This window comes from Mus caroli, chromosome 7 (genome assembly GCF_900094665.2).
Source record: "Mus caroli chromosome 7, CAROLI_EIJ_v1.1, whole genome shotgun sequence".
Lineage (NCBI taxonomy): Eukaryota > Metazoa > Chordata > Mammalia > Rodentia > Muridae > Mus > Mus caroli.
The window spans coordinates 118250383-118259092 of record NC_034576.1 but is presented as its reverse complement, the minus strand read 5'-3'; the positions used below and the strand labels follow the sequence as shown (position 1 = coordinate 118259092).

At 41.3% G+C, this 8710-nt stretch overlaps 1 protein-coding gene across 1 annotated transcript in view; it reads left to right on the top strand.

Moving 5' to 3' along the window:
- Sox6 (SRY-box 6) overlaps positions 1 to 8710 on the top strand; it is a 554993-nt gene that overhangs the window by 946 nt on the left and 545337 nt on the right. The window lies entirely within an intron of this gene.

The following is an 8710-nucleotide window of genomic DNA, read 5'->3' as shown; positions in this document are numbered from 1 at the left end:
AGAGAGAGAGAGAGAGAGAGAGAGAGAGAGAGAGAGAGAGAGAGAACAGTTAGCTTGCCAGGGGAGTCTGAGCCACAGAAGATGGGGGAGGGCTGTTGTAATTGTGGGTTTGGCCGACTGACGACTGGAGTGCCCTCTTCGGCAATCTTAGTTGTAGCCGGAGGTCATGTAAATCGACCTTAAAAGAATGCATAAGCCATAAATTAAACCCTCACCCAACGGCTGATCCATAAGTAGACAAAATATAACCTGGACAAAACGGGCTTCCTTTAGAGCCGAGTTAACCCCTCTCCCCCAATAGAAATTCAATGCGAAGTTAGTTTTGTTAGAGAATGAATATTTTGTTTTCTTGAAAAGTGTCGGGTTGATTCGCCGTGTGACTGCACCGCCGCAGTTTTAAGAGGAGTCAGTGTTTAGCCAGGCTGTGGCTCAGGGGCCCGGAGGACCCGCAGTGCTTCTGAACCTCCCCCATTTCGGATTGGGATCGTTGGCTAGTTGTGAGGTTGACGCTGGCCTAGGGCGGGCGGGACTCCAGGATCTCCGTAGCTCTCCGCGCCGGGGGTGAAATTTACCCGGAGGACTAAAGAAAACCCGGGTGGCTAGAAGCCGCGCGCTCCCTCCTCGCCCTCCACCACCCGGGCTGCCCACGACTTTCCCGGGACGCTCGAGTTCCAGTTCCCCTTGCTCCCTCCACTATTGCACTTTACTTTTTATGGTCCTCTCAGCAGTACACAAACCGAACTCCAAGGCAGTTTGCAACCCAACGGTGGTCCTTTTTGCTCAGCACGCTTGCTGCGCAGGCTGGCCCGCTGACGGCGTGGGCGAGGGGCGGCCCCGTAAGGCTCGCGCGGGTTCGGCTTCCAGGTCCTCTGCGCTTCAGCCGGCACCCTCGGCTCAGAGCCTGACCCGCAACCTTCGTCCCTCTAGGCTCTCTGCCCGGCCCGCTACTGGCTGCCCGCTGCGGGCCGATGTTCGGAGCACCGGCTGAGCCCTGGGCGGGAGGCGGTGTTGGCGAGGCTCGCCTGCCCCGGGGGAGCTGCTTTCGGCTTTCTCCCTTAAAGGGCAGTAGGAAGAAGGACCCGGGCTTGTGCAAAGGCTGCTGGGCTGAACTGCTGCAAAGGAACGGCCGGGCTCTGCGGAGGACAGACTGGCTCCGGGTCCGCGCAGCTTTAAGATAAAAAGAATTGGTGTGTTCGGACAGATAAAAGGTGGTCGTTTCCGGCGTATTATGAGTTTTATTTAAGCTTGTCTGACTCTGACCAAGTTTGAAAATGTTTGTTTGTGTGAATGACCAGTTATCGACAGCCGCTCCTGTTTGTGGTCTAAAATAAGTCATTTACTGGGCTGGCAGGGCTGCTAGTTAGCAAGATGGGCTGTTCTAGGCTGCTTCTGTGTGTTGCCTCCTGTAAGGGCCGCACTTGAAGTTTCAGTCTCAAGATAGCCCGAAACTGTCCCAGCAGCACAATAGACTGGGCTCCGGACCTCCAGTTTCAATGTCTGAGAGGGAGTTCTGGTGACTTCTTGGTCCTGGACGCTGGGCTCCAGGGTGAACTCCAGTGGCTTGGCTTTTGGCCCTGGCGGAACCGCCCAGCCAGCAACCCAGTGGAGAGAATGCCCCTTCCCCCCGCCCACCAGGGTCTCCTCTCTTCTGTCCTTTGTAGTCACATGTCCGGGTTTTCCCCCTGGTCCGAGAACAGACACAGCCCCGCCCAGTCTATTTCTAGAAGGTGGGTTCGGTGAATAAAAAGGTCAAGTGGTTACGTTCCCTAGCTGGTCCACAGTGAGGGGGGGACAGGACAGACACCTGGCAAGGCCCGCCCCGCCTGTCCCCCCAACCCTGGCGGGCCTGCTTGCCTGCGACTGGCCTCCCTAGGCCACATTCTTGTGCTAGGTTCGAGAGGCGAGAGGCGGTAGGAGAGGGAACCCTGAACCGGCTCAGAGCAGGCGAAGCTGATCCCGAGATGGCATTTTGTTTTGAACAGTTGGTGGGGAGGACGCTTCCTCATAAGGTAAGGTGTCAACTGGACAGTTGGCTGCCCAAATGCCACATGTATAATTAGCCTGCGCACTCAGCACCTCATCCCCAAGGCCCATAGGCACGGGCTTGGCTGACTTGAGTAGCTCAGTTCAGCTCTGGATTACAGGATTCCCAAGGGAAGCCTAACCGGCCAGGAGAGCCTGGAGAGGCCCTGGCTAGGAAGACTGACCATGAAACCTGGCTTTTGATTTTTGCCTTTTCTCCTTCTCCAGTTTTTCGTAGTTTTCAGCTAAGGGGCAAGTGCTGGTTAGGAGAAGGTACCCAACATCAGTGGCAGGTTGCAGACTGGATGGGGAAAGGAAAAACAGACCACATCCTACCCACATGCTGCCCTGGGGAATCTGCTCGAACACTTCTGTGTGCACTCATCTATTGGGATCAGCCAGTCTTGGCACTGTATGACTTGGCTTGGGAAGAGACTTTAGATCTGCTCACTTGTCTTCCTGCTTCCCCCGCTCTCAGAGGTCTATCACAATAATTTAGTGCCAGTGCCTGATTGTAGTTTCTGCTCCCGCTTCAGGCCTAGTTGCTTGGGGCTGCTAGTGGACCCGGGAGCTGGGCAGATCTGTTGTTTCCCTTCTCATTCCTGTTCAGCTTGGGGTTCTTAGAGCAGAGCTTTGTCTCCCTGTCTGCTCAGATGGATGCTAGTTTCCTGTTGAGCTTCCCAGGACATCCTAGCCTGAGGCCAGCTTTAAGGCTTCTGGCCCTGTGCAGACCAGACTTGTGCAGCTTCAAACATGACCTTTCCTCTGTCATCCCTCTGCCACCCTGGGCACTCGCTGTGGAATTCAGCACTCAGAATTAGGCACCGACATCAATTTGCCTTCTTCCCTTGCTTCTAGGTCTCTCAGATATAGTACTGGAAAGATTCTCTGTAATTTCAAAACAAATGAGCAAACACTTCCCCGAAACCTTCCACAGGTTTAGTGGGACAGTTAGCTTTCTCAGCAGCAGGAGTTCTGTGAGGAGAAGTTGGGGCATGGCTTATTAAGTTTCACTTGCTTCAATGGAGAGCCAATGCAGTATTTTTTTTATAGCATGACCAAGGTTATAGCTGAAGTTTCTGTTATCTCAGCCTGGGAATTTTTATCGATGCATTTTCCAGAGGGTCTTTGTTGTATACACATATATGAGCATGTGGAGAGGCAAAATGACATGTAGATTTCTTCTAAATATTTGAGAGACCTTATAAGAAATGTTATATTGCTCCTGTTCTTAAGAAAAGGAAACACTCCACGAAATGGTTCACATTTTGAAAGCCAGTGTGCACTAGAAGTCATTGGATCTAGTTTATGGCCAAAGACATCAAGTGATCAGGACCTGTATACCAGAAAGAGACCAGGTATTTTCTCAGGCAAGCTGACACCCTTAGTCACTTCATGAGTACTGACACCTCTTTCTCCTCTGCCCTTCCACATTTCTTACTATGGCAGGAAGAGAAGTTTTTTTTTTTTTTTTTTGTTATTGTTTATTTTTTATCTGGTTCGTTGTTGCTTTTATGGTGAAGAAAAGGAATGCTCTTTTGGAGTATATGTTTTTTAATTAAAGTGCAAATATTTGAGCTGTTTTAGAATTATGAGGTCTGATACATTCTGTACTATATTGCATAACTACAATACTCAACAATATATTGTAAAAACAAATGTTAAGAGACTACTTATCAAGCAGTTATCATGTGCCTGTGTCTTAAGCTGACTCTAATGCATTCAGCATCAGTCTTAAATGGAGTGATATGCTGTGAGGATGTTGTCTATGAAGCATCTTTTCAATAGCAGCAGAAAACAACAGATATTTTTCTTTATAAGGGAAAAGCAAAGATTTACAACGTGCCAATATAACCAGTAAATCTTCCTTTTATAAAGCTTCAAAATATATAACTTTAAACATAGTGATAAATTTTGGTGGCATTATTGAGGTTTTATATAAATTTTTTATTTGTCTTGTTTTAGGAAATATTGGGCTTTAAGTCAATGATCAAATTCCTGTACCTATTTATCTTAACCATTATAAATCTGAAATATTTTATATAATTCTCTTTCAATTAATACAGTAGGTCCTGGAAGGATTGGTATTTCTTGAGAATAAGGTAATACATTGGCTTTAAGACTTTTAGTATTTTCTATCTTTTCATATTGGTTATTTTAATCCACTAGTGATATTACTCACATATCTATATTTATATCATATAAATATATATGTATGCATATATATATATACATATATATATATATACTACTTAAAAACAGCATTTTATGAAGTTGTACTTTGGGTTTAATAGAACTATTTGCTTAAACATAGTTTGAGGATGCATATATGTATGTCAATTGCTGTTTTTGAAGTAAAGTAGAACATTCCCTAGAAATGTGTCTAAGAGCACCATATCAGTACATATCAGGCACAGACAGGTACTAGAAATGATAAAACACAGATAACACCCTGGAAGATGATTTGCAGATGTCCAGTGATATCTGACATCATGAGGTTAGATGTGTCATGTTACTGTACACACACACACACACATCTTTAAAAATTAACCTAGGCCATTTCACATTGATCAAGTTATGAGGATGTATGAGGTTTAATGATGGCAGGTATTATTATAGAAACCTGCTAAAATGAACAAAATAAGTACTCAGTGCTTTTTTAGAAGAAATGGACCAGATCTGGGTTTGGAATGCAATTTGCTTAGGGATTCTTTCTGTTTTTTTTTTTCTTTTCTTTTTTTTCAACAGGGAGAATTAGGGTGCAGGATAACGGCAGCAGCATTTTCATGTCCTCAGCGGATTTCACATTCCTTGTGATTACGTCCCAAATGTGAAGATAGTCTAGTTAAAAAAGCCAGTGTTTTAGAATATATGAAAACAGTTTTTACTAGACACAGCACGTTTTAAATGGACAGTATGGCCTTGTCAGTTAAGCTTTCAATTGTTATCTGAACATTAATTGTTTTGGTGAGAGGTATCAGAGATTCTCACCATCCTCTCATTACATATTCATTATTCATTCTTAGGAATGATGTTTTCATTTTCCTTGGTCTGTAGGAGAAGGTAAAGTTTTTCAGCTAATTATTTTGTTTAGACATTTAGTCAAACTGGAAATAGTTCAAAATTTGCATTTTGGTTTTAATGGAGATTTTCAAGTATATAGTATCTGATTGTCATAGTTTGGACAATAATATCACCTGAAGAGCATGGATAGAGGCTGAGAAATGGAATATAATTTAATTCTCCTCCGGGCTCTCACCTCTAAAGTGGGGTGCTGATGTTTTTCTTCAAATCTGTGGTAGTCTTAAAAAAGGGAACAGGAAACCCTAAAATCTCAGAGAGGCAGTATTGATTCAATTCTTAACTGCAAATCCTTCATATCATTGCTCAAAATATCCAACTTTGCACCAATATTAGCCATTCTTTTTATAGTGACACCACGCTTAGTAAGAACTTCTAAGCACTGAGGTCAGGTGTTGAGATTGGATTCTAGTTTATTTTTTATGAATCAGATAAAGATTTCTGTGCATGAGACCATATGTGAAGATGAGAGAACAAGAACATTTCCATATCAAAGGCAATATATCTGAGGCTGCATGGTAATTAAGATGCAGTGGTTTGGGCTCTGCACTGGCACTTAGAGCATCGCCGGGCCCTGTGCATCATGCAGGCTGGTGCCTCTGCATACTTCTTGAAATACACTTATGATTTTGTACAAACATTTATGCCAGTCCACACTTTTCTGTGGATAATTTGTATTTCATCCAAACCATTCAAAGTCGAAGTTATTTTTTGAGCTACCCCCTCATTATGGCTTTTGTGCATCAACTATTTTTATTCTAGTTGTTTGTATTTCCTTTTACCAGAATGATGGCTTGTTTATATTCAGATTCTCTTCTTGCTCCTCTAAGACCCCTAATATATCACCCATTTTACCATTCACTCAAAAAACTTTCATCTTTAGGAAGGATGTGAGTTATTTTCTGAGGTTAATTGTAGATGGTGCAATCCACTATAAACTAATAAAGCACATTAAAAGTTAACTGCCTAGTTATTTGTGCTTTACAATGCTAATATATTTAGGACTCCTCAGTAGCTTGCATAGTATATAATGTTGGGAAAATTTCTTTTCAAAATATTTAGAGAAGAATTTAGAAATCTTCTGTATAGCGTGAAAATATGTGGTGACATTCTTTTTCATACTCCAAGTGAGAAGCAATACTTTGAAACTGTAGAAATCTTGCATTTTATCTAGAGTTATTTGTTTTTTGATTTTTGTTTTTTGCATTTAAAGGGAGATGTTTGATTTTATTTGCAATAAATTGAATCAGTGTCTTAACCTGTTGGGGTACAGAGCAGTGATACAGTGAAACTTGCTGTAAAATAGAACAGTGAAATAGGATCTAACAATTGGTACTCCAATGCTTTGTCTATTTAGTACATTTTGCATCTTTGGGAATCAGCTTGAATGTGGTCTGTAATTTTCTGGACTTTCTATTTCTGTGTCTTCTCTCTATGAACAGCCTGCTGTGGTGCTCATAACAAGGACTCCACTTGGTATATTTCATTAGGAAGCTTTCAGGGTCAGTGAAACCTTTTTAATGCTTTCTCGGGAATGAAGATTACTAAGTATTGAGGCCTTATATGATATTATGAATCCTGTAAGAATTTTCCATGTTTTAGTTATTTTGGATTAAATTGCTCAAGTATATTGATTTGCTGCTTCTCAGTGATGTTCCATGTAAATCGGCAGAATGAGAATAAGATCAGTGCATTGTATGATATGCATATTATGTATGGTATACAGACTTCTCATGCTATCTCAGATGTCACCACAAGATAACCCCTTACATGATCTTCCTGTCACCTTTGTTGGCTCGTTGTTTCTAGTCATAGTAAAGAGAGATGTTGAATTGTCTGTCTTTAATATATTCTTCCAAATGCAGAAAGGGACTACAGTGCTGTTTTTGATTTCACCTTCTAAACACAGTCGCTGCTTCTTTGAAGAGAGTAGTTCTTTAAAATTGAACAAAGAAAATTGAAAACACTTCATTTTCCAAGTCTAAAAAATGCTTAGTGAGTGTAAGAAAATACAACACTTTTTAAAAAAAAATCAAAGAGCATAGGTTTAAGAAGGGAGTTATTGTGACACATGGGTGTGAAGGCTTCATTCTCTACTGTGCAGACATGTCACTGGCAAGTGTGGTTGGGTACTTATTTCTCAGCACCCAGAGGACATCTGCTCAGGGCATTGCTATTTGTTAGAGAAAACTTAGGCTTCCAGTTCCAGCTTTACTACCTGTTTACTAAGGAATGTAGCATTTGGCTAGTTGCAAACTTGCTTCTTTTCTCCTCTTCTGTAAAATAGAAGCATCCATGTATAGTCTTTTCTTTCCTAAACAGAACTCACCTGAATTATAGAGGACTTGGGAGAGTCCCAAGTGAGTAAATGTAGTGTCTGGATTCATGACCTCTAAATTTTGATGAAACTCCAATCTTAAAATCTCGAAGTGATTGTGAAAAGTCATTTCATCTGTCATCTTCCATTCAAAATTGATGATCCTTATTTCATTTGGATCAATTAAATCTTTCCCCTTTGTATGCCTGCAACAAGAGATTTTATATCTGAATGTGGTTATATACATAAATGTTTCACATTTGTGAAACAAAATGTTTCACAACACCAGAGAGTTCTTTTGTCCAATAGATACATTTTAGTCTTTATCTTCTATTTGAAGGAAAAATGGAAACAAATATTTTTCTTCATTTGAATGATAGACCTGCAAAGAGCAGAATCATACCTTTAGTTTTCTTGAATCTTCCCTTTTACATCTTACCCCAAACTTAATTGTATGTCCTTGGAAAAGTTACACAGTCTCTTCAAGTATCAATTTACTAATTTAAAGGATGGTATAGTGATAGAATTTATTGCATAGAATTTCTGAGAAGATCAGTGTCAAGATGCTGTAGACAACTATGTCAGGACAGATGGACAGTGGTTATGTGATCAGTACTAGACCCTTGACATGAGAAGTGTCTTTTATTCTTTAATATTTAAAGATTTTACCAGTTTTAAAACTGCATTCATATTCATTGTCCTTTTCAATAAAGAACATGCAGGACAGATAGACTTACCAGTCATCCTGCCTCTGTGCCTCCTGAATATGAATGCATGTCTCTTGGGACTTTGCTCCAGGATATTGTTTATTCCAAGCAAAGGTTGGAATAAAGATGCTGCAGGTAGGACTGGTTGTTTGGTCTTGTCTTTCTATCTTCTCACTAGAATGTCAGTGTTCATTTGCTCTATCTTTGTGTTCACTTCCAGAGCTACCATCGCTGTGTTTTCCATGACTAATGGAAATGACCAGTGCCCTGCTGACTTAGGAGCACTGCACATTTGTTTTGTATGCCCTTGATGAATGAAAAGTAGAAAATGGCTTGGCAAGTACATACTATAGTTGACAAGTTTCAAAATAAGGGGCTCACGGAGAGGAATATATAAAACTGTCCTCAATGGTGGAAAGGTTGGGAATTACTTGATTACACAATTTCAAAGCTGAAAATGCATAATCCTTGAGGAGATATGAATATGGGTAATTCTGAGCAGTATAGTCATTACTACAGTGGAGATATATATATATATATATATATATATATATATATATATATATATATACACACACACACA